General features: G+C 39.5%; 1 protein-coding gene across 7 annotated transcripts in view; it reads left to right on the forward strand.

Annotated features, from left to right (window-relative positions):
- ESR1 (estrogen receptor 1) overlaps positions 1–25,482 on the forward strand; it is a 529,996-nt gene that overhangs the window by 254,795 nt on the left and 249,719 nt on the right. The gene's annotated exons all lie outside the window — the stretch shown is intronic.

The following is a 25,482-nucleotide window of genomic DNA, read 5'->3' on the forward strand; positions in this document are numbered from 1 at the left end:
TGATAGCTGCATAACTAACTTATAACCTTTCAATCTTTTAGCATCTCTTAGGGAATTTGAATTTCAATCAAAAGGCAGCTTTCTTTTTAAAGCTGAGCCAGCTGGTGACTTTCTTAACCACAGTATCTAGCATGGTGCTGGGAACAGTTAAATGGTTATTGAGCACTTATAAGTCACAAAAGAGCCTTGATGGCACAACGAGTTAAGCACTTGTCTACTAACCAGAAGGTCAGTAGTTTGAACTCACCAGTGGCTCCAGGGAGAAAAGACCTGGTGGTCTGCTCCCAGAAAAATTACAGTCTTGAAAACCCTCTAGGGAAGTTCTTCTCTGTCATAGAGGGTCACTATGAGCAGGAATCGACTTGACAGCGCGTAACAAGTTATGTAGCGCTCAGGTTTTCTGCACATGTGCTGGTGTCTCTGTGGGCATGTATATATGTGTGTGTGGTTTTCTGACCATTGGATACTCATGAATCCAGTCTTCCAGCTCCTCACACAGGAATCTGGTGTTGGGTTCTGGGGGCAGTAAATGTGGTTGCCCAGTTGTTCTTGTGTTCTTGGAAGTCCAGCCTTAAACAAGGAGTTCCCTGGGTGGTGCAAATAGTTAATGCACTTGGCTAGTAACTGAAAGGTTGGCAGTTCAAGCCCACCCAGAGATGCCTTGGAAGAAAGGCCTGGTGATCTGCTTCTGAAAATCAACATTGAAAATCCTGTGTAGCATAGTTCTACTCTGATACACATGGGGTCACCATGTGCGGAAATTGACTTGATGGCAACTGAAAGCAAGAGAAGTCTAAAGGAGTATTACTAGTCTTAGCCTGCACAATAGTGGGAGCGAACAAATAGGAAGTATGTAGTTAAAATAAGTCCTGGATGCATTTGGTGTTTCAGATGCAGAGGGAAGGGATGGATTGATGATTGTGCTGGCTGCTGACCCTAATGGGGAAATGCTTTCTGAAGGTGAGGCTTCCTAGAGTTAAGGAGGGAGTGTTGCCATTAGAAAGAACAGTGATTTTGCAAATAGAGGTAGCTGACCTTTGACTCATTAATATTTGGACAAAGGAGGAAGGAAGGAAAAAAACAAGAATAGAGGTGGGAATGGGGGCATGCTGGTGGGCACAAAGCTGCCAGTGAAGGATTCCTTAGTTCCGTGGCCCTACCTAAGCCTGCCAAGTTGAGATTGTGAATACAGCACGTGGAATAAATTCCGTTGATGAACAGATGAAATATTGAATTTATGCTTATGTGAGCTGTGACTACCCAGACAAACCCAGTGCCGTCGAGTCGATTCCGACTCATCTATATGTCGTGAATGTCTGAAAAAGTAGCTTTAATTTCAAAGGGCAATTAATTCCAGAAATTCAACAGCCACATTCAGAAAATGACATTTTGAATCATAAATGGATTCAATATTTAAGAAATTCATCTTTCTTTGTACTGTTTGAGAATTAGTCAGGCTTAATTAAACGCATGAAAAAGCTTCTTAAGGTAAGTTGATAAGTGACAGGAATATAACAGCTACATTAAATAAAAAAAGCTTAATTTGGAAGAGTGGAGGAGTCCAAGTTTAATATAGTCTTCTTTGGAGATTGTAGGTAGGTTTGGCCCAGCCTGTACACTCCTCTGATTGCTGAATAATCAACTTGCGTACATCCAGGACGTTTTTTGTTCTGTTTTGTGGGTACCCAATGTTGACGGCACTTCATAAAAATGATATAAATTATGCATACTCATTTTTAATTCAACAAAAATTTTTATATCAAAGACATAATAAAAATCTCATTCACTGGTTTCAAATGGGCATCTAGATAATTTGTTCATAACCGTTGTGTGTGTGAATACATACACTCATGTGTATATATTTATGGCTGTAAAATATATATATATCCCACAGGGATTAGTCAGTGATCAGTGTCTGTCTACATGTAACGAACACGTGTGTCTTTTTGGCAGTTGATATGTGTGTATAAGTTGTAAGCCACACTTTATGGTTGTAAAACTATATAGACTGTGAGAACACCTCCTTTCAATTATACATATAAAGTGTTTACCATAAAGCCATACAATTTATTATATTTTCTACCACATGGGATACCACAGATAACCACATGCACCTTGTATAACAACTCGTCAAATTCCACTGACCAAAGATTTAATTTACCACTGGAAGTACAAATATAACTAGCTGTAAATCTGGAAATTTGTTGTCAAGAACAGCTGTGATGGGATAAATTTTTACTGCACTTTCCAGCATGGTTTCACAAGAATCCTGTTTCTTACCCAGTTTAGACACTGATTAGAATAGGGAGTCTTTATATATGAAGTACAATGTTTGGTTTCAGATAGAAGAGAGAGAACTGTACCCCTACCCCCTACCTGTAGAGCAAGGCTGTGTAAATTTATTGACAACATCGTCTAAGGATCTGAAAGAGGGCAGGATTTATCTACATGAAGAAATGACTTTAGTCTGTTATAATGCCTGCTGCACTTTGAAAATCCCAACATCATTACCGCATTTTTTTGCAAATAACTTGTTTACATACATAATGTGGGCAAGCCCGCTTACGAATGCAGTGAGGGGGTTTGTGCAGTTGGCAAAAAAAAAAAAACACAAAAAAAGAAATGTGTAATGTGGATGTTATTTGAGTAAAATACGATACTCAATTTGGCTCTCAGACATGGTAGTTCAGTAAGATGCAGGATTTAAGAATGTGCTTTAAGGGCTGTGTTTTCCTGTTTTAGGGCACATGCTGGTCGCTGTGTCATGATTGCTTTCTCGTCTTTATCTGCCTGCCCTCCCATCCCCCACTCTAGATTCCAATTTAAATGTCTCTCCTTCAGGGAGACTTTCCCTGTACCCTCTCACTAGGTTAGATCCCTGTGTTCCACCTTCTGTAGCTAATAGCTGTTCTCTGTGCTCTTGTCAATATTATTAGTTGTTCAATGTCTGTCTTTTCCTATAGTCCCTAAACCCCATAATGGCAGGAATATCTCTGTACTGTTTATTGCCACAGTATTAAGCCTGTCACAAAGTAAGTAGTAAAGAAATTTTTTACATGAATTAATGAGTTAATTCAATTCATTTAAATATCTATTTATTTAGAGTTTATTTAATCAGCTATTGTGAATAACCACTACCCATTTGTCGGTTGGTCATATGGTGGTGGCTTGCATACTGCTATGATGCTGGAAGCTATGCCACCAGTATTTCAAATACCAGAGGGGTCACCCATGGTGGACACGTTTCAGTGGAGCTTACAGACTAAAACAGAGTAGGAAGAAAGGCCCAGTGATCCATTTCTGAAAATAAGCCAGTGAAAACCTTCTGGATCCCAACAGAACGTTGCCTTAGTTGCTTGTTTTTGATGCATCATCAGGAGGGATCAGTCATTAGAGAAGGACATCATGTTTGGTGAAGTAGAGGACCATTGAGGGCAAAGGAGACTGTTATGGATTGAATTGTGTCCCCCCAAAATGTGTATCAACTTAGCTAGGCCATAATTCCCAGTATTGTGTGATTGTCCACCATTTTATGATCTGATGTGATTATCTTAGGTGTTATAAATCCTAACCTTTATGATGTTAATGAGGCAGGATTAGAGGCAGTTATGTTAATGAGGCAGGACTCAATCTACAAGATTAGGTTGTATCTTGGATCAATCTCTTTTGAGATATAAAAGAAAGAAGCCAGCAGAGAGGAAAGGGATTTTATTACCATCAAACAAGAAGAGCCAGGAGTGGAGTGCATCCTTTGGACCTAGGGTCTCTGTGCTGAGAAGCACCTAGATCAGGGGAAGATTGATAACAAGGACCTTCCCCCAGAATCGACAGAGAGAGAAAGCCTTCCCCTGCATTTGGACTTCTAGCCTCCTAAACTGTGAGACAATGAATTTCTCTTTGGTAAAGCCAATCACTTGTGGTATTTCTGTTATAGCAGTAATAGATAACTAAGACAGAGACCCCTGGTAAGATGGATTAACACAGTAACCTCAATGATGGACTGAAATATACTAGGAATTGTAAGGACGCAGGACTTAGGCAAAGTTTCATTCTGTTGACATAAGATCATCATGAGTCAGAATCAACTTGATGGCAACTAATATCGACATTGTGGATAAAGCAAATATGAATGAGATCCTGGTCCCATCCATCAGTGTCCTCACAGTACCAGGAAGACATCTGCTAATGAAGTGACAAAAACCCGGAAAAGAAGTTGAGACTGACTGGATTGGTAAAAGAGCCCTGGTGGCAGGAAAAGAAGTTGAGACTGACTGGATTGGTAGAAGAACCCTGGTGGCAGAGGTTAAGAGCCATGGCTGCTAACGAAAAGGTTGGCAGTTTTGAAGCCACCAGCCACTCCTTGGAAACTCTATGGGGCAGTTCTACTCTGTCCTATAGGGTTTCTGTGAGTTGGAATTGACTCGACAGCAATGGTTTTTTTTTTTTTTAGATTGTTTGAGTTGGTAGAAGGCTCAGATAATAAAAGACCAGAATGGAAGAATGGAAGTCCAGAGTGTCAGCCAGTGAATCCGGGATGTAGTCCAACCGGGAATGTTACTCAGACCATCTGACTCCTCTGTTTCATGCTACCCAAGGTGCATATTTTTACCAAGAACTTTGGTATTTCTATCTTGGTTTGGTGGAAAAGGGAAGGAAGACTTCACAGGTGGAATATCTGGGTTCAGACACTGGCTCCTCCTCTGACTAGCTGAGCAACCTTGTGAATATCACTTTTATGAACTTTACTATCTTTAGATGTAAAATGGAGATAAGTAATCTCTACTTCATATATTTTCGTGATGATCACAAATCCTAACATGTGAAAAACTATATATTTAAAGTACCACAAAAGGGTTAACTATTATCTTTTCTGTCTTATTTTTTTAAATTTTTCTTATTTTTAATTCCTATCTTAGTTAAATAATTCATCATATCTGAGAAATGCTTTTTTTTTTCCCCAGTCAAAAGAAAAAAATGGCATTTTCATCACTTTTACTAGGTATAAATGTCTAATTCCTTTGTGAAGGAAAAAAAAAACTTGGCTCAGATAAAATCTGCTTATTTTTTCTTTTCAGTCTTATATGTGGGTATAGCTGCTTGGTGGGTGAAATTTGTTGCTAATGATTTTAGGATGCCAGAGATTTATACAAATTTGTTAAAGTTCTTTCCTTATAATAGTCTCAGGGGTATGTTGGTGGTGATATTTTCATTTTGCAGGTGAGGAAATTGGCACACACACATTAATTGATGCACAGGATTCTTGCGTTACCCATTCTTCATAACACAGTAAGAAGATATTTGAGACAAAGCACTGATCATCAACTAATCTTGATTTATTTTGATGACAACATGGCAGTTTAATTTTTAGAAATATTCCAAAACAATAAATAAACTTAGAAGATCAGTGTTACAATTAACTAATAATATAGCTGAGGAAATGTACATATGTGTCCAGCATAACACAGAAGCCCAAGGAAGAACTGGAAAATAAGATATTTCCTTGTTGCCTAAGTTGCTTTATTGATTGGATGAGTTTCCCAACCAAAAAATCAATTTCCTTTAATCCTACTTTGGCTATTTTCTACCCAAAGAAATGCTGAGATTAGGCATGTTAATGATGGTAGAACCAAATCAATAAATTAAAAATATAAATGCAAATTGCTTTCTTAAAATTGCCCAGTAATTGGGAAAGGATTGTAGCTGAATATGAATCCAAGCTTTTTCAGAAGGCAGGGTTGGGAGTTCATATTTAGAGTTTGAATTAAGAAAAATATTAAAGAAATCTAGTTGATCTTCACTAAAGAGATTCTAGTAGTTTTATGCAGAAATTTATGAATTTTTAAAATTATTATTTTACTAATACATATTATAGATATTTGTCCAAAACTTCCCCATATTGTAATTTTTAATTATTTGTAAGAAATGCAGGCAGTCTCCAATTTATGAGATATTTAAGTTACAATGAATTGTACTTATGACCGTCTGTCGTCTTTTTTTTTTTTTTTTTTGGTACACCTTATTGTTAGTAATAGTACAGTGTTCCATCTCGTAATTCGCTGAGGCTATAATTCTCAGATATTCACTTGCAGATGTTCAATTTATAATTTACTGTTCAGAACACTGCTGTATAGATTTAGTTTTCTAAACTAAATCAGGGGCTTCACTTGCTTGAAAACATGGACCCAAAGGCTGATCACTTTGCTAAAGTCAGTAGGTTCTTGATTTGGGAAGCAATGAGATGTTATCACGAAATATATGGAGACAATTCTTGCTAATTTTCTGAGTAAAAATGCCATCCCCTTTCCAAGGGACAATCCAGATGACCCAGAACCTTTCATGAGTGGAGTTATTACCACAACTGACAAAATGCTGTCATCTGGCTCTTCTTCATGGTCGGGGTAACTTTTTATGATACATGTATTTTTTAAGTTTGTATTAAAATATATCTGTAAGTTTATATGTAATGTTCCCAACCCCCAAAGACAAGTAAAGTTCATGTTTATAATGACAATAAAAAGCAAAAATAATAATGTAAACTAAAAAAGAAATGAGGTATTCGACTTACGTTAGAACTGATTTATGTCATTGGAATGGAACCCTGTCATAAGTAGGAGACTGCCTGCACTGAATTAAGTCATTGAATTATATAGCATTAGACAGGAGCTTGAAGATGAACTAATCCAATGTTTTCCAACATTTTAAAGCAGTCAGACGCTTTTTCCACAAAGAAGCAGATCCTCAATCTATGAAACAGATGAAAGCCGATTTGGCATAGCTTCTCTTTACCCAATGTGGTGTTTGTGAGAAAACTTCTAGGAACCCTAGGGATTCAACAAATACAGTTTGCAAACCACTGATCTCATCTAACCCCGTAGTTTTCTAGGTAAGAACACCAGGGCCCAGAAAGACTAAGTGAATTGATTGAAGCCCCAGAACTACTTAGCAGCAGAATGGAGCCTAGAACTCAAGATTCTAGACTCAGAGTTCTTTGTCTTTCTAGCACTTCTCTTTGCTATGCTATTTCATGCTACCACTCACATTTAACATGAAAAGTAATTGATTAAAAATATGAGTGGCATATAATTAGGTTAAATGCATAGAAATACATACGTATAATCAAGACAAAAGAAAGCCAGAGTAAAATAAACCAGCTTATGCTATAGTTGCAGATATCATAATGACTGCTAAGACTTCAGTGATCTCTTGACATGGAATGCTAAGAGAATAGGCCTATGAGGGTCATGGATGACCTATGAGTAACTTTTTATTCTGCTTTAGTAGTGGTGATGGCAGTGGTGGGAGGGTGGAGGTGTGAAATATGTCAGGACTCACTCTGAGTTTTAGAGTTTGCAGAAAAGAGTAGGTGGGCAATGACCACACTGGGTTGAGAAAACATGAGCAGTGAGAAACCAAGATATAGGAATCATAGTCATGAAAGTCCAATGAGAAAAGAAATTTAGATGCTCATTAATTTAGCATGGGTTAAAAACAAACACAGAGAGAGAGAGATGACTAATTAGCTTTTCTCTCCAAAAGTTGGTGAAAAAGAAAGATGTCCTGATACATAGTCCTGTTAGCTGCTAATAGGGATGAAGGCAGGTCAGCATCTGTGTCTCTTAGTTCATTTGGGTAAAGCCTGATGGTAGGCAGCCCAGTGACTTGATCCTTATGAGAACCAGCCTACGTTCATTTCTCTTACTGTAGATCAAACAGCTTGCTTACAAATTTGGCAGAGAATATGATTGGATTAGCTCAGTTCTAAGGTTGATCTCCTGCTGACTACTCCACTAAAACTACTTTTGGCAAGATTACCACTGACTTCCATGTTGCTGAATCCCATGGCCAGTTCTCAAGCCTCACCTGCTTGACAGATCAGCAGTATTTGTCACAGTAGATAACTCTTTCTTTCTTAATCAACTTTTTTTTACTTAGCTTCCAGGACAGTATGCTCTCATAGTTTACCTCCTGCCTCAGTGGTCTCTCCTTCTAGGTCTTCTTTGGGGGTTATCTCTTATCCTTGACCTCTTAATGTCATAGTGCTCCAGGGTTTAGTTGAGGACCTCTTCTCTTCTCTGTCTGTATGTATTCCTGTGCTGATCTCATCCAGTCCAAAAAAAGCCAAACCAAACCAATTGATTCTGACTCATAGCGACCCTATAGGACAGAATAGAACTGCCCCATAGGATTTCCAAGGCTGTAATCTTTACAGAAGCAGACTGCCACATCTTTCTCCTGTGGAGCTGGGTTTGAACTGCTGACCTTTAACTGCTGAACCAGCAGGGCTCTTTCAGTACAGTGGCTGTCAATACCATTCATATGCTCATGACTCCCAAGTTTATACCTCCTCCCGAAACCCTTCTCCCAGGTTCCTTACTTGTATATGCAACTGCTTACTTTGGGACTAAGAAGACATCAGTTTGTTCAGACCTGAATTTCTGATCTTTACTTTCCAGTACGCTTTATCTGCAGTCTTTCCCATTTCAGCTGAGAACGCCATCCTTTGAATGGCTTAGGCCCCAAAGTTGTAATTATCTTCAACTCCTTCCTTCTTCCGACACCTCTCGTCTGGGAAATCATGGTAGCTGTACTTTCAGCTAATTTCAGAATGTGATCACTTCTCATCACCTTTACTGTTACCACTGTGGTGTGAGCCATATCATCCTCCTCCCAGTTTCTTTCAGAAGACCCCCTGCTTCTTCCCTTGCCTTCCTGCAGCCTGTTTTCTCTTCAGATGCATTAAAAACTGTAATTCAGATCATACCGCTTCTCTGCTCGAAACTTGCAATGGTCTCCTCAGCTGACACTCAGCTGACATTGTTACAGTCACCATCAGACTCTACTTCATAGGCCCCCCCACCCCCTGCTTTTACTTCTCTGACTCCTTTCCTATTACTATCTCTTGTTCATTCCACTCTAGCCATGTTGATGTTCTGACATGTCAGACACACATCGCTTGGTCTTAGCGTATTTACTCCTGTTATTCTGTCTCCCCGGAATGCCGTTCCCCCCAGATATCTGTGAAACTAATTCCTCTCCATCCTTCAGGTTCTTTGCTCCGGTACCAAATGAGCAATGAGACTTACCCTACCCATCCTACCTAAAAACGCTTCCCCCACATGTCTTACAGAACTTTACTCTTCCTATGTCTCCATCCTACTCTGCATTTGTATTTATCCATAACATTTCCACCTTCTCACATACTGTATAATAAATTTATTTTGTTATATTTATTGCTAGATGTCTATCTCTCACTGGGATATAAGCTCCACCAGGGAACTGAACAAACAAAATGTGTTCATATATTTTGTTCACTGCTGTATCACAAGCACTTAAACAGTGCCTGCATTTAGTAGGTAGTCAGTCCTTAGTTGTAGCATGTGTGAATCAACAGAATGAATGACTAAAGCTGAAAGTACATTGTAAGTGTAGAACTGTGGATAGATTGAGAGTCCAGAGTCTTGTTTTTCTAATTAAGGGAGAATACTGGCTTGGAAGTTTAAGCCTGTATTATAACTAGCTTTTGCTGCATAACAAACCTCCCCTCCAAATCTCAGTGGCATAGAGCAAGAAGCGTCTCTTGTTCGTATGTCAGGGAGATTGGCCAGGAGACTGCAGATGTGAATATTGACTGGGATTGCTCAGATGTCTGGCGGTCAGATGGCTGTTTTGGCTAGAGTAATTGGAATGACTAAATTTTGCTTCATGTGTCTCGAATCCTCCAGCTTGCTAGTCCAGGCATGTTCTCACGATACTGGCAGGGGTGCAAAGAGAGCAAGCCCCGATACACAAGCCCTTTTCAAGCCTTTGCTTATGTCATTTGATGAAATCAAATGGCTGAGTCCTTAGGCAGAGTGAGAAGGTGCTTCAGAGTTTCATGGCCGGGGGTAAAAAAATTGGGGCCTCTTTTGTAATCTCTCACAACCAGAAAATGAACTTTGCAGACTTTGGGCTGGAAAATAATTACAGAGTAATAGAAATTTAGACTTGGAAAGGACCTCCGGGTTTATCTCTTCTTCATCCAACTCAATTTAGGAATCCCTACGTAGCATTCCTGACAGCTTTTGTTGGAGTGCAGAATACAGGTGTGTGTTTTATTTCCATGCTTTTCTTCTGTGTGTGATGCGTGCGCACAAAAAGGCAGGAAAACCCAGGCGTAGAGGTAAGCCAGCAGTTGTGGGAACAAATGGGGTAGTTTCAGACATGCTAGATTTCCCTAATTTATCCAGATGTTTTAGTGTGTGCATCCACAATTGGTTGGGGATAGAGATGAAAGAAACAAGGAAATGTAGGACTACTTAAATATTTCAGTTAAAGTCCACTGCATGTGCATAATTAGCCAAAGAAGGTTGACCATTGCATTTTATTTTTGCTTAAGTTGGAGTTCCTGGGTGGGTGCAAATGGCTAATGAGCTCAGTTACTAACTGAAAAGTTGAGGTTTGAGTCTACTCAAGAGGCATCTGGGAAGAAAAGCCTGGAAATCTATTTCCAAAAAATCAGTCTTTTAAAGCCCCATGGAGCACAGTTCTACTCTGACACACATAGGATTGCTGTGAGTAGGAACTGACTGGATGGCAACTTTTTTTTTTTGAAAAGGGGAGCCCTTGTGGTGCAGTGGTTAATTACTCGGCTGTAGTGGAAAAGTTTGGTGGTTCAGACTCACCCAGTAGTTCTGTGGGAGAAAAGACCTAGAGATCTGCTCCCATAAAGATTACTGTCTAGAAAACCCATGAGGCCATTTTACTCTGTCACATTGGGTCGCTATGAGTTGAAAATCGACTTGAAGGCACCCAACAAAAAGAACAACATCATTAGAATACTGATTCAATTTTTCTAAAACTCAAGCAATTTGATTGCTTAGTTAGAGGCTCTTTTGGTTCTTAAAGGGAGGAAAGAGAGATCTTCATTTGCTTTTCCAAGAATGAGCAAGTCTTATTCTAGATTATGAGAAAGGCCAGGCAGGCATTTCAGAAGGGTCTCTCTTTTTCTTCTGATTGGCTTTTGCAAAAGCAATGGTTCTTGATATGATGTAGATAGCTTTTATGTGGATAGAATCTATGAAATGCAGAACTTTTGGGACAGTCATGGTATGGATTGAATCTCTACTTCTAAATGCTGTAAGCCTAAGACCTGAAGAATTTCTCTATTACCTTTTTTTTTTTTTTTAATTGGTTGTGATTAAGAACTTAAAAGATCATCTAGTCTACCTCTTTGTTTCTCATTGTTCTTGCCCAAGTCACACAGCTGGTTAACTGCTCAGACAAAAAAACCAGGTCTCCTGACTCAGGGTTGGGTGCTCTTTGCATTGTACCACTGCCTGGATGATCTAGTAGTGATTTTGATTATTATGACAAATTGATACTTATATCAGTATGATGTTAGTATCACATAGACCAAAATTACAACTGAGAATCAATTACTGTGGATACAAAATACTCCTCAACAAACACAGTCAGCACATTGGGCTTTGTTGCACAGCAGAAGTACCAAAATAAATTTAAGATAGAGAGTGCGATGGACGTCTTCTAAGATTTCCTTAATATTTATACTTAATATTTAATATAATGTTAAAATATACTTAATATTTAATATAATGTTAAAAGGACATTTTCTCCTTCAGGGCATAGGGTTTTACTATTTTTATATTAACAACTTCAGCCTTTGTTGTAAAGCTTGTCTGTTTTCCTTTATAAACTGCTGAGACCATTCTGGTATAAGAAAAGATAATTTTGTCGACTAGAAGGAGTCCTAATTTATGGTCAGAGTTTCCTGAGTACTGCAAATGGTTAATGTGCTTGGCTCCTGACTGAAAGGTTGGAGGTTCAAATCCACCCAGAGCCTCCTCAGAAGAGAGGCCTGATGATCTACTCCTTGAAAATCAGCCACTGAAAACCCTGTGGGTCACAGTTCTACTCTGACACCCATGGGGTCGCCATGAGTTAGGGTCAACTTGACGGCAACTTTTTTTTTTAAGCTTACGTTCAAGTGTAAGAGCCTGGCTTTGCATCTACTACCCAGGAGCCTTGGGCAGATCACAAGTTTTCTAAACTCAGTTTCACTTCTGAAAAATGTGGGCTGAGGACTAAGTGGCCTCTAAAGTATAGTTCAAATCTTAAACTTCATGTTGCATGATCTGTGTTCATTTTTATAATGGAAAGATTAGAATGCAAACCTAAAGGTAGTATATGGAAGTTTATGGATATTAGGAACAACCTCAGCAGCTATTATATTTATATTTCAGGCCAAATTTAGTAGAACAAGTAGCAACTGAAAAAAATCTGTGGGAATGGACAGAGTTCTTCCCTCTTTTAATTAGTGTGGAAAGTGAATCTCTTCTGAATGGGGGATGTGTTAGGTTGGGTTCTCTAGAGAAGCAAAACCAGTAAAGCGCATATATATACACACACACACACACACACACACACACACACACACACACGGAGAGGGGGATTTATAGATTTATAGATTATATCAAGGAAATGGCTTACGGGGTTTGTAGAGGCTGGAATATCCCAAATCTGTGGGTCAGGTTAGAGGCTTCTCCTGATTCACATAGCCTCAGGGGCTGGTGAACCCAAGATAGGCAGGTTGGAGAGCAGGGCTCTTGCTCACAGGCTACAAATCCCAGGCAATGAATCCCAAGATGGGCAGGCAAGACTGCAGGTAAGCTGCTAACTCAAATCCTAAGAACCAGAGGTCAGACCAACAGGAGCCAGCTGCAGGATCCAGAGTGAGCAAAAGCCCCTGAGCCTTGCCAGAAAGTCCACTTATATTTGATGCAGGCCACGTGCCCAAAGAAGCTCCCTTTGAACTGATTGGCTACTCACAGTAGACCCTATCATGGGTGTGACCAATATCAGATCTCAATAGGGAAGTGGTCACGACATTACAACATTACACGACTGCCAAAACGCTGTGAATCATGGCCCAGCCAAGTTGACACACAATCTTAACCATCACAGGAGAAGTGTCACAAAAACGAGCTTAATGCTGTTATAGTGGTATGAGCAGATAGCTGTAATAATGCTACAAATTATTTAGCCACATAAAAGAAAGAATTAAAGAATACTGCTTGTTGAGATAGGACTTTGAAAACTAAGCTCTTTTCTATTATCAGAGATGTAAGAGTTATGACAGCCTCGCATTCTAAGAACTGGTGAAACTTTCTAGTTTCTGCCTTATGAGACAGAGAAAGGAAGAGGCTTAAAAAGATAGTGAATTGTGAGAAGTTTCTGATTAATTACACAAGCTAGTTCGGTGATGTTTGTTTGAAATTTATCCAGTAGGTGTAAACCAACATACTGGAGACCAGACTTCCTGGGAATCACAGAAATACATCTGCCAACCCTCAGAGGGATCCTAAGGTAAAGTGCAGAGACATTTATGAAGAAATATTCTGGTCACTCCTAGAGGTCATACATGGTTTAGTTTGAGCTTGAATGAGCAAGTAAAAATTAGGGAGAAATGTATACAATTATACTTCAAAAACAAAAAAGCCAAACCTGTTGCTGTCGAGTTGATTCTGACTCATAGCCACCCTATGGGACAGAGTAGAACTGCCCCATAGGGTTTCCAAGGAGTGGGTGGTAGATTCGAACAGCCGACCTTTTTGGTTAGCAGCTGATCTTAACTGCTGTGCCACCAGGGTTCTACAGTTATACTTGGGTATTTATATTTTTAAAAGCCTAATTATTATTACATTTATTTTGTTATTACGTTTCAGCAGTTTTATTAAAATGTTTTTCTTTGCATGACAAATGCAGGGTCAAGTCCAAGCTACATAGCCTAAATCATTTAGCGATTACTTTTATTGAGCATCTACTACGTGAAGGCATCAAGAACCCAAGGAGACTTAACGTGTGGCCATAGACTACAAAGTCCAGGCACTCTGGTGGTGGAAAGAGGCCATTCGTATCAAAAGATGACCAAACCACTTCATTCCCTCAAGAGAACTAGGATTAGAGTTGGCCTAAAAATTCCTGTTGTCTCAGTCCACCCACCAGTTCTGACCTTAGAGATATTAGAGCTCTCAGGGAGAGCTTTGTGCCCAGTATCCTTGGGGTTATGTCCTGTTGCCAAGTTAATGTCCTGCTCATTCTGGATTTATTTTCCTCTCTTTGTTGGTCACAGTGTCATAGAAAACCTGTGTGAAAACACCAGCAACCTCATACGGCTCTTCTAAGAATCAGAGGATGAATTGTATTTTGATAATTACAAATTGCCATGCATATGTTAGGTGCTATTATTCATATATGCTGTAGCATCATGGTTTAGTGTTTAGCTTTTGGAATCAGATCACCTGGATCCAAATTTTAGCTGTATTTATAAATGTGTTGGGGCCCTGGTGGTGCAGTGGTTAAGCATTTGGCTGCTAACCAGGAGGTTAGCAGTTTGAATCCACCAGCTGCTCTTGGAAACCCTGTGGGGCAGTTCTACTTTGTCCTATATGGTATCTCTGAGTTGGAGTTGACTGCGAGGGTTTATGGATGTATGACCTTGAGGAAGATATTTAGCCTCTCCATACCTCAGTTTCTTTGTTTGTAAAATGAGGTTAGTAATGATACCTACTTAATAGGGTTATTGGAGAATTAACATAAAGCTTTTAGTATTGGATTTGGCAGGCAGTAAGCCCCCCACAGGAGTCCTGTTGGCTCAGTGGTTAAAGAGTTCTGCTGTGAACCAAAAGATTGTTGACTTGAACCCACCAGCTGCCTTCGGGAGAAAGATGTGGCAGTCTGCTTCTGTAAAGATTTAGAACTTTGGAATACCGTTGGGGCAGTTCTTCTCTGTCCTATAGGGTTGCTATGAGTTGGAATTGACTTGATGGCAGTGTTTTTTTTTTTTTTAAGCCCTTCATAAAAGTAGGTTATGACAGGTAACAAAGAGCGCTCAATTTTCACAATATGTGCTTCATTAATCTAATCTGACTGTACCATCATCATCATCGTAATTAATCAAGAATTATTCAGTAATTAATTAGGATGTGCTTAGTTCCTTTGGATATTCAATGATATTTCAGATGCAGTACCTACAATTTAGCCTCCTATTAACCCTGACATCCGAAGTTCTCCACCTTGTGAATCACCTGTTTTTTCCAAGCCCTCTTTCCTACTTTCCCAGCAAAGCCTTGGCGCCAGCAATCAGGTCTGCTTGCAGCCCACGGAACTTACCTTGTCCCTTTATGCATCCCTTCAGTCTGAGGCTTTTTATCAATAATACATTTCCCTGTTTAGTAAAGCCCCTCTCTAACTTTTTAGGTCTCCCCAGAAGTCATCACCTTTTCCCTCTAAATTCCGAGAATATTCTTTACCTGTCTGTCAGTCAGGAGGTCGGGCAGCTGCTGTCAGTGAGCCCGGGTGCTAACTCAGGTACTGAGCTCTTGAAACTCAGCCAGCCTGAGGACACGGTGGACACTTGTTTATGGTCACCTTAGATTGCCTGAGAGCAGTTTCTGCCATCCAGTGATAGCTCTCGACCTTGACTCCTGCCTGACCTCCGCTTCCTTGATTTTAATGTAACTTCAACCTGTGCCCTCTGTCTCACCCCCATTTCCGATCCTTGGCATGACCTGGTCTGCTTTGATTTTAGACTCCTGGGTCATAATGGACATCTGGTGGTGCAGTGGTTAAAAGCTTGGCTGCAGTTAGAATCTACCAGCTATTCCTTGGAAACCCTATGGGGCAGTTCTACCCTGTTCTGTAGGGTCACGATGAGTCGGAATGGACTCAGTGACAAAGGGTTTTTCTACGGGGTTATTTATCTGACTGTTCATTTTCTCTCATTCCTACACTTAAGTGTGTACAGACTTTGCTGTCATTTACCCATAGATATGGTGACCATTCAGAGAGGTGTTGGTGGTTCAGTGGGAGAATTCTCGCATTCCACGTGGAAGACCTGAGTTCGATTTCTAGCCCGTGCACCTCACGCGCAGCCACCACCCATCTGTCACTGAAGGCTTGCATTTTGCTCTGATGCTGAACAGGTTTCAGCAGAGCTTTCAGACTAAGATGGACTAGAAACTTCTGGTGATCTACTTTTGAAAATTAGTTAATGACAGTCTTAGGGCTCACAGGTCTGATGATCTACAGCCGATCCGTGGGGATGGAGCAGGACCAGACGTGTTTTGTTCCACTGTGCACGGGGTCATCATGAGTTGAGGGCTGACCCAACAGTAGCTAATGACAGCGACAATTCGAATTTCTCAGCTCTGACCCAATATTGTCCCAAGTCATGTCTCCAGCCTGCCTCCTGAGTGGCACGGCACCCATACCAGGTAGTTTCTGGGCCTTTGATTGTGCTGTCCCACCAGCGTCTGGCCAGCGGCTTGGCACACATTTAATATCGCTTTGTTTCTGGAACACTTCATTGAATGGGATACAGAATTCACCATCTGTGTGCCAGGTAGAGTTGAGCTACCCTAACAACTTAATATTGTATTTTTAAAAAATAAGTTTATCTTTTATCTATCTGGTTAGGCCTTTTTACTTTCTAGAGACTAAGACAGTCATATTCTTGTTCTTGAAAATATTTGTTATTGATGAAAGTTCAAGGAAAAAAGAGAAGAGATAGTTTATATAACCCATTCCCTTGGCACAAACCTATAGTTCAGCTGACATAAGCATGACTGAGGTAATACTGCCGTTATTCTCTCTCTCAACAAGAGCCTCAACAAGGTGAATTGACACAGTGACTGCAACAATGGGCTTAAGCATAACAACCATTTTGAGGATGGCACAGGACCGGGCAGCGTTTTGTTCTGTTGTTCAGAGGGTCGCTATGGGCTGGAACTGACTCGATGGCACCGAACAACAACAACAACAATTATCTCTATTTTTTTTTTTTATTTTGCAAAGAGTATAGACCTGTGGAAAATTTATTATATAATTTTAAAAATAATTAGATCTAATGCTACAACTATCATAACAAATAAAAATATACATGAAGTCAAAGAAAAGCAAGTTATAGGGAGTAAAAAGCCATTCCAAAATTAAGTCAAAATCAGATTTCCTCATTATTGAATTATTTTAATGATATTCAGTATCACAGCTAAGATGAATTTTCTTGGTGACTGACACTATTCATGGATAATTCTTTTGAGAAGTCTTAGGTATAACATCTTGGCTCTTGAATAACAGTTCTTTTTTTTTTTTTTGCTTTAACCTATACTGTGGTATAATGGATTGCTTTTGTGTGGTCTTTCTAGCCACGGTCTTGTAACTTCCACCCAGGTGATTGGGCGGGACTGTGCAGATAGGGTAACTGTAGCCCACCAAGGGGACTGGTCAGTTTTGCCATCCTGCTGGGCTTGAAATAAGCCACCCCAGAGGCTGGAAGAAGAGGAACCTACTACCACCAAGGAAGAACAGCCAGGAGGCAGCACATCCTTTGGACCTGGGATCCCTGCTTTGAGAAGCCCCTGGACCCAGGAGACAAAGAGAGCGGCTGTAATCCTGAAGACCATGAGAAGCAGTGACAGGAGAGGCCTAGCAGCAAAGATCCAGCAGCAGGAGATGGTGCATTGGGCTTCCCTGCCCATGGAGCAAGAAATCTGAATGCCTTTGAGCAGAGACTGAGGGCCATGAAGAGGCGTGCCTGTGAGCACAGCTGGGAAGAGGCTGTCCTGATGGAAGAACTGTGTCCTTCAGTGTTCCTGAGCCTGAATTGTAACCTGTTGTTTCCCTAACAAACCCCATAATCCTGAGTATGGTTTGTGAGTTTTGTGTGGCCATTGCAGTGAATTATCGAATCCAGCGGAGAAGTAGAGAGTGCTGTGGAAGGGATGGTTGGTGTCACAATTGGTAAAGATGGTGGAGAGAAGAGGCGTATCTAACCCCCGCCTCATAGGAATCAGCTTTGGGCTGTTGATCTTGATTCTTCTTCCCCCTTGTCAAGTTAGAGGTCAGACACTGCTCCTGTACCATTTTTACACATACATTTATGTTTATTAATTTGTTTTTGTGGAGAATTCAATAAATGCATTTTATGCTGTGTATAGGGATTTTCTGTAAAGTATTAGTTGTACTATGGCGGTTCTATCATGAATTTTACATGTATTCTCTCTGGGAGGCAGGTATCTATTTGGTTTTTAACACATTCACACACATATGTGTACACACACACAGACTTATGTTGCTGTTGTTGTTAGGTGCTGTCACATCAGTTCTGGCTCATAGTGACCCTGTATACAACAGAATGAAACGCTGCCCGGTTCTGCACCATCTTCATAATGGTTGTTATGCTTGAGACCGTTGTTGGAGCCACTGTGTCAATCCATCTCATTGAGGTTCTTCTTCTTTTTCGCTGGCTCTCTACATTACCAAGCATGATGTCCTTCTCCAGGGACTGATCCCTCCTGATAGCATGTCCAAAGTATGTGAGACGTAGTCTCGCAAGCCTTGCTTTTAAGGAACATTCTGGTTGTACTTCTTCCAAGACAGATTTGTTCGTTCTTTTGGCAGTCCATGGTATATTCAGTATTCTTTGCCAACACCAGAATTCAAAGGCATCAATTCTTCTTTGGTCTTCCTTATTTATCTTCCGTATGCATAAGAGGCAATTGAAAACACCATGGCTTGGGTGAGGTGTAGCTTAGTCTTCAAGGTGAGATCTTTGCTTTTCAGCACTCTAAAGAGGTGTTTTGCAGCCAATTTACCCAATGCAATGAGTCTTTTGATTTCTTGACTGCTGCCTCCCTGGGTGTTGATTATGGATCCAAGTAAAATGAAATTCTTGACAACTTCAGTCTTTTCTCCATTTATCATGATGTTGCTTATTGGTCCAGTTGTGAGGATTTTTGTTTTCTTTGTGTTGAGGTATACTCCATACTGAAGGCTTTGGTCTTTGATCTTCATCAATAAGTGCTTCAAGTCCTCTTCGTTTTCAACAAGCAAGGTTGTGTCACATGCATGATGCAGGTTGTTAACGAATCTTCCTCTAGTCCTGGTGCCCCGTTCTTCATATAGTCCAGCATCTCAGATTATTTGCTCAGCATATACAGAGAGATATGCACATGTAAATAAAAAAAACCAAACCCATTGCTGCCAAGTTGATTCCAACTCGTAGGGACCCTATAGAACAGAGTAGAACTGCCCTATCCAGTTTCCAAAATTGGCTGGTAGATTTGAACTGCTGACCTTTTGGTTATCAGCCGAGCTCTTAACCACTGGGACACCAGGACTCCATATACACACATATGTACTTTCTATCAGTAAGTATGGTTGGAATTCATTAAATCAAAAGCTTTTATAAATGCTAAGCATTTTCTTTAATAATAACTGATTTTGGAATACCTTGCTGTGTTTTGGAATGACTTGCTATGTTTGGAATAACTTGCTCTGTTTGCCGCAGTTCGCCATTCACTCAGTTAAGCCTTCTCCAGTATTAAATGATGTACATGTGGAATCGATTCACGTCACACAGATGTATCGTTTACTCCCAAAGAGATACGTAGGCTTCTGGCTGTGAATAGGGAGTGGTAATGGGTCAGATAAGTGCCTATCCATATCTTTCATGTATTCACGGAGTACATTTTGCAATTTAACTCACTGGGAATGTGGAGGAGTGAGGAACAACACCAGGTGACCTCTGTGAGTTAAATCCAATGAAGGAATTGTCTGATACAAGGACAAATAACTACAAAAAACCAAACCAAAACAAAACAAAAACTCCAAAAACAAAGCAGAATGAAGCAAAACAAAAAAAGCAGTAGAAACCCCAGCAAGATAAGCTTTGAAAGTACAGAGAGTATTTTGAAGACTAAAACAAGATACTCCAATAAAACCAGTTCCAAGTAAAGGGTGCTACAGCAGGAAAAGGCAGAAGAAGATGGAGGAAATCCAGGTATGGCCCTTGATGAAACAGCATCTGGAATGGGTGTGAATGAATTGATGCTACTTTACAAGACAGAAGGGGAGAGGGAACGAACAATACGAATGAACAAAAAGGAAGCGGTAGAATACTGAAGTATTATGCTTAGACCATTCTTGGAATGCTAGAAGAAATAAAAACACCAGTAGAGGATAGAAATGTCCCGTCTACAAAGTGCAACTTCAAATAAATGTTTGGCATAAAACTTAGTTGTCCTCTAAATTACACAAAGAGCTGATGATAATTCAAGCAAAACTGGTGAACCAAACAGTAGGAAAAAGACATTTAAGCTTCAAATAATAGGGTGATGTATATAAAAAAAGAAAATATAATTAGGCATAGCAATTAAAGAACATATTCCTATAACTGAGGACATAGATTTAGGACATAATCCTCAAAGGCAGACTGGTAGAATCTGCTTTTCCATTAAAAAAGAAAAGAAAAAATAAACTTTCGTGTTGAAAGTAAGGTGTTAAACTGTTCTAAGAGTTTACGTCTCCATGTTTTGCCATAAAAAGATTTAAACAAAATTTATAAGTATAGTTTGTAGGCAAGCTAACTTTTCTATTTGAAAGCGGAAAGATACTATCTAAATGTTTCATGAGCCTAAATCAGTTTTTACTGGTAGGTTCTGTGCCCACACCTGAAAAAGATGATTGAGGATAGATGGAAGACATATAAAGGTTAACAGATTAATATATTGACAAAAAGTTAATGTTATAAAGTAAAATAAACTATCAAGTTAGACTAATCATAGTTTTAAAATGATAAGAGAGGAAAACTATGAGATATTTCAAAAACTTCTATAAAAGTTGCAGGACATGTGAAAAAGGTTAAACCCAAACAGTAAACTCTGTATCTGCCCCTAGAATGGCAGTTGGAGGCCCTGGGTGGTCCAAAAGGTTAACTCGCTTGGCTTCTAACCAAAAGGTTGGAGGTTCAAAGTCCATCTAGAAGCACCTTGGAAGAAAGGCCTGGCAGTCTACTTCTGAAAAAATCAGCCATTGAAAACCCTATGGAGCACAGTTCTCTTCTGACACACGTGGAGTTGCCATGAGTTGGAGTCAACTGCTTTTTCATTTTCTTGTTTTTATAATGTCAATCAGAGTTCACTTAGTCAATTGAAAAAATTAAAAATAACAAATTTTTGTTAAAAAAAATGTCTTTTGAAGAATGTGTATTCGAAAAACAAACCAAACCTGTGGCCACGGAGTTGATTCTGACTCATAGCAACCCTACAAGACAGAGTAGAACTGTCCCATAGGGTTTCCAAGGAACAGCTGGTGGATTCGAACTGCTGACCTTTTGGTTAGCAGCCTGAGCACTTAGCCATTGCTCAACCTCGGCTTTAGTGACCCTATTCCTTGAGGTTAATTTTGACCCGGTTAGTAAGGAAACAGTTTAAAATCCTGAAATGGGAATGAAAAACCCATCATTACCATTAAAAATAAAAGCATAGCGAATTTTATCTAGGACTCAAAAAACATTTTTAATATATAAGGAAAATAGATTCAACAAATGGTACAAAATAATTGACTGGAAAAATGATGCCTTAAAGAGATACATATAATAGCTCTGAATTATTATGTTCAAATACTGTAGTAACAAAGTGCCAGCAAGAAAAATGAATAGAAACATTGAGTTTCTCATTGATTTTTCAGTTCTTTATCTACTCTGATTTCTAATTTTTAATTTATTTTATGTGCTGTAGATATGTTAATCTAGCATGTAGCTTATCTTCGCTTTGTTTATGGTGTCATCCATTGCATAGAAAATTTGAAATTTTAAGTTGTGACATTTACCAGACTTCTCCTTTAGAGTTTGTGCTTTGTACTCTGTTTAATGAATTCTTCCCTACCTAGACACCATGCATTTATTTACCTGTGTGGTGTTGTAAAAGTCTTAAAGCTTTGCTGTTTCACATCTAGATATTTATTCCACCTGAAGGAGAATCTTGTGTATAATGGGAGATAGGGATATAATCTTTTTTTTTTTTTTCCATCTGGATCACCAAATTGTAATAGAAATGTCAATTAAATAGTACTTTTTTTTTCTGTTTATTTGTAAAGCTACTTCCATTACATATGCCTCCCCATATGTCAGAAAATCTGATTCTGAGCTCGCTTACCAGTTTCTTTATTTGATGTGTCTACGCTTTCACTAAAATCACAGTAAGAATTCCTGTAACTTTATAATTACTTTGACCTCATAATCCCTCTTGAAAAGGACTTTGTTCTTCTTGAGAATTGTTTTAGCTATTTATGACTATGTTTTCTTCCAAATGTCTTTTTTTTAAAAAATAACTTTTAATGAAATTACATTGAATTTATAAATTAATTTAGGGAGAAATGACTTCTGTATGATATTTAGTCTTCCCACCCATTAACATTACATAACTCTTCATTATTTTAGGTCTTTTTAAATGACTTTCAATCAAGTTTTAAAATTTTCTCCAAAAGGTCTTGCAGATTTTTAAATATTATTCACAGCCTTCTCTTTTTTTTAAAAAATTTCACTATTTAATTGTTTCAGGTATGTCATATGTTTTTAACAATTTTACAGTTTTACATATTTGAGATTACACTGTTTATTTCACATTTTCATATGCCCATGTGTCTGTCAGCTTGTCATACTGTGGGGGCTTGTGTGTTGCTGTGATGCTAGAAGCTATGCCACCGGTATTCAGATGCCAGCAGGGTCACCCATGGAGGACAGGTTTCAGCTGAGCTGCCAGACTAAGACAGACTAGGAACAAGGACCTGGCAGACTACTTCTGAAAAGCATTAGCCAGTGAAAACCTTATAAATAGACGTGGAACATTGTCTGAAATAGTGCTGGAAGGTGAGCCGACCAGGTTGGAAGGCACTCAGAAGATGACTGGGGAAGAGCTGCCTCCTCAAAGTAGAGTCTGTCTTAATGACGTGAATAGAGTAAAGCTTTCAGGACCTTCATTTGCTGATGTGGCACGACTCAAAATGAGAAGAAACAGCTGCAAACATCCACTAATAATCGGAACCTGGAATGTACGAAGTATGAATCTAGGAAAATTGGAAATCATCAAAAATGAAATGGAATGCATAAACATCGATATCCTAGGCATTAGTGAGCTGAAATGGATTGGTATTGGCCGTTTTGAATCAGACAATCAAATAGTCTACTATGCGGGGAATGACAACTTGAAGAGGAATGGTGTTGCATTTATTGTCAAAAAGAATGTTTCAAGATGTATCCTGAAGTTCAGCGCTGTCAGTGATAGGATAATATCCATATGCCTACAAGGAAGACTAGTTAATACGACCGTTATTCAAATTTACGCACCAACCACTAGGGCCAAAGATAAAGGAATAGAAGATTTTGATCAGCTGCTGCAGTCTGAATTGATCGAATATGCAATCAAGATGCATTGATAATTACTGGTGATTGGAGTGTGGACGTTGGAAACAAAGAAGAAGGATCAGTAGTTGGAAAATATGGCCTTGGTGATAGAAACAATGCCGGAGATTGAATGATAGAATTTTGCAAGACCAACGACTTCTTCATTGCAAATACCTTCTTTCACCAACATAAACAGTGACTATACACATGGACCTTGCCAGCTGGAACACACAGAAGTCAAATTGACTACATCTGTGGAAAGAGACGATGGAAATGCTCAATATCATCAGTCAGAACAAGGCCAGGGGCCGACTGTGGAATAGACCATCAATTGCACACATGCAAGTTCAAGCTGAAACTGAAGACAATCAGACCAAGTCCACGAGAGCCAAAATATGACCTTGAATATATCCCACCTGAATTTAGAGACCATCTTAAGAATAGATTTGACGCATTGAACGCTAGTGAGCGAAGACAAGATGAGTTGTGGAATGATATCAAGGACATCATCCATGAAGAAAGCAAGAGGTCACTGAAAAGACAGGAAAAAAAGAGAAGACCAAGATGGGTGTCAGAGGAGACTCTGAAACTTGCTCTTGAGCGTCAAGCAGCTAAAGCAAAAGGAAGGATTGATAAAGTAAGAGAACTGAACAGAAGATTTCAAAGGGCCTCTCAAGAAGACAAAGTAAAGTATTATAATGACATGTGCAAAGAGCTGCAGATGGAAAACCAAAAGGGAAGAACATGCTCGGCATTTCTCAAGCTGAAAGAACTGAAGAAAAAGTTCAAGCCTCGAGTTGCATTAGTGAAGGGTTCCATGGGGAAAATATTAAATGACGCAGGAAGCATCAAAAGAAGACGGAAGGAATAGACAGTCATTATACCAAAAAGAATTTGTCGATATTCAACCACTTCAAGAGGTGGCATATGATCAGAAACCGATGGTACTGAAGGAAGAAGTCCAAGCTGCTCTGAAGGCATTGGTGAAAAACAAGGCTCCAGGAATTGATGGAATATCAGTTGAGATGTTTCAACAAACGGATGCAGCACTGGAGGTGCTCACTCATCTATGCCAAGAAATACGGAAGACAGCTTCCTGGCCAACTGACTGGAAGAGATCCATATTTATGCCTATTCCCAAGAAAGGTGATCCAACCGAATGTGGAAATTATAGAACAGTATCATTAATATCACATGGAAGCAAAATTCTGCTGAAGATCATTCAAAAACGGCTGCAGCAGTGTATCGACAGAGAACTGCCAGAAATTCAGGCTGGTTTCAGAAGAGAACATGGAACCAGGGATATCACTGCTGATGTCAAATGGATCCTGGCTGAAAGTAGAGAATACCAGAAGGATGTTTACCTGTGTTTTATTGACTATGCAAAGGCATTTGACTGTGTGGATCATAACTGTGGATAACACTACAAAGAATGGGAATTCCAGAACACTTAATTGTGCTCATGAGGAACCTTTACATATATCAAGAGGCAGTTGTTTGGACAGAACAAGGGGATACTGATTGGTTTAAAGTCAGGAAAGGTGTGTGTCAGGGTTGTATTCTTTCAGTATACCTGTTTAATCTGTATGGTGAGCAAATAATCCGAGAAGCTGGACTATATGAAGAGTGGGGCATCAGGATTGGAGGAAGACTCATTAACAACCTGCGTTATGCAGATGACACAACATTGCTTGCTGAAAGTGAAGAGGACTTGAAGCAGTTACTAATGAAGGTCAAAGACCACAGCCTTCAGTATGGATTACACCTCAACATAAAGAAAAGAAAAATCCTTACAACTGGACCAATGAGCAACATCATGATAAATGGAGATAAGATTGAAGTTGTCAAGGATTTCATTTTACTTGGATGCGCAATCAACAGCCATGGAAACAGCAGTCAAGAAATCAAAAGACACATTGCAGTGGGCAAATCTGCTGCAAAGAACCTCTTCAAAGTGTTGAAAAGCAAAGATGTCACCCTGAAGACTAAGGTGTGCTTGACCCAAGCCATGGTATTTTCAATCACATCATATGCGTGTGAAAGCTGGACAATGAATAAGGAAGACCGAAGAAGAGTTGATGGCTTTGAATTGTAGGTTTGGCGAAGAATATTGATTATACCATGGACTGCCAAAAGAACGAACAAATCTGTCTTGGAAGAAGTGGGGCCAGAATGCTCCTTAGAGGCAAGGATGGCGAAACTGCGTCTTACATACTTTGGACATGTTGTCAGGAGGGATCAGT

This window comes from Elephas maximus, chromosome 1 (genome assembly GCF_024166365.1).
Source record: "Elephas maximus indicus isolate mEleMax1 chromosome 1, mEleMax1 primary haplotype, whole genome shotgun sequence".
In the NCBI taxonomy this organism is placed as follows: Eukaryota; Metazoa; Chordata; class Mammalia; order Proboscidea; family Elephantidae; genus Elephas; species Elephas maximus.